Source organism: Trachemys scripta, chromosome 9, assembly GCF_013100865.1.
Source record: "Trachemys scripta elegans isolate TJP31775 chromosome 9, CAS_Tse_1.0, whole genome shotgun sequence".
NCBI classification, from domain to species: Eukaryota; Metazoa; Chordata; order Testudines; family Emydidae; genus Trachemys; species Trachemys scripta.
Window position 1 is genome coordinate 83,509,816 of NC_048306.1, and position 1,751 is coordinate 83,511,566.

A 1,751-nucleotide genomic window follows, 5' to 3' on the forward strand; every position below is an offset into this window, starting at 1 on the left:
TCCATGAGAGTCAGTATTGAATTAGTTGGAGTTTCAAATTTTAGCTAAGGATTGTAGGATTTGACTCAGAGATTAATCAGATACAATTGCAAGTAGTAGGTTTCTTCAAATCATGTTCATAGATTTAAAAATGTTTGCTGTCAAACCAGTATTATGTGTTACTTTATACATGGTAATGCATGGAATAAAAGGTTGACTTGGAGATTGTATTATAATCACTCAATCAGTGCAAATGTCTCTGTTCATCAAATTATTGTTGTATTTACAAGAACTGAATATCTTTGGAATGGTAAAGAATAAAATAAGATGATTGCCTAATCTAATTTTTTTTCTATGATACACAGAGAAAAATACATTAATGTGCTGGTTGACAACATTGCAGCTGATGGAACAATTAGTTCAAATGATTTAGAGGAAAAGTACTTCTGTAAATGGTGTTTGGCTGTGGCATATCATCATAGGATCAGAAAAGTCCTATAACTCAGTGAATGTTTAATGAACACATGGACAACTTTTTAAGAATTCCTTTGCCAAAGCCAACCTGAATTTAGGGAAGTAAAAATAAGAAATGACGTAATCTTGGGATACCAGAATTGATCCAGGTCCTTATTAGCTTAAGAAAGTGCTGTATCAGAGGCCTTCTCTCACATTGATTAACTTCATAATTCCTTTTAGAACTTCAGAACAATATTGGAAATATTCAGTATGATAAATAGAATGGTTCTGATCACTCTCTTGCTACAATGAAAGTGACATCACATATTCCTCTCTCCCAATTCTTGGTACTGGAACCATCACTTCTTAGGAAATCACAATTCAACAACTACCTGCACTCTCAAACAAAATTACACTTCAAAAAGAATGACCAGGAAAGCATCCGTGTTCTTGGGTGGTAGGATTCTAAGGCAACCATTCAGAGGGCCATATCTCACTGTGAAGGAGTATACTACACCTTTAAGGCACAGCTAGGAGCTCACAATCAAAACAGACTGTGTGTAATTAAGGAGGCTCCCTGCTCAGGCCTGGGGTTGGCCTATATAATCAGAAAGGAGGAACATGCAGAGGGGAGAGAGCAGATTAGTTAGGGATAGAGTAGTCATTAGTGAAGATCTGTCTCAGGTGCCTGGTGACTAGCTGGACTAAGGTATAGACTTTGTTTTGCTCACTCTGTTTGGGAGGCTAGAAGCCTGCCTCTCAGATCAGGGCCTTATGAACTTTTCAGCAAATGTTTATGGACACACAGACCAAAAATCTGGAAAGGATATAGAATTACAGATTCAATAATGACAAAGAGTCCTTAGTCTATAAGGTGCCACAAGCTCTGTTGCTTTTTACAGATCCAGACTAACATGGCTAGCCCTCAGAGATTCAACAACATGATTTGACCTCCTAAAGCTGGAAAACATCAAAAACAAACCTGTGGAAAATATTTTCCATGGCACCAGACCAGTGGATAGGATGAAGGGGCAGATTGTATCTGTCTACCGTGGGTTTCTTTCACCTTCCTCTAAAGCATCTGGTTTTGGTCACTATCAGAGATGGGACATGGAATTAGATGGAGCTTGGGACTGATTTAGTATGACTATTTCAATGATCAAAAAGGGGAATTTCAGATAAGAAGTAGTAGTAAAAACTGTACTTGCCATATCACTTCAACCACATAAAATCCCCTAGAGATCAACCTTGACATAAGGCCTGATTCCAAAACCCATGGAAGTCAATGGAAAAGCTCTCACTAATTTTATGGGTTT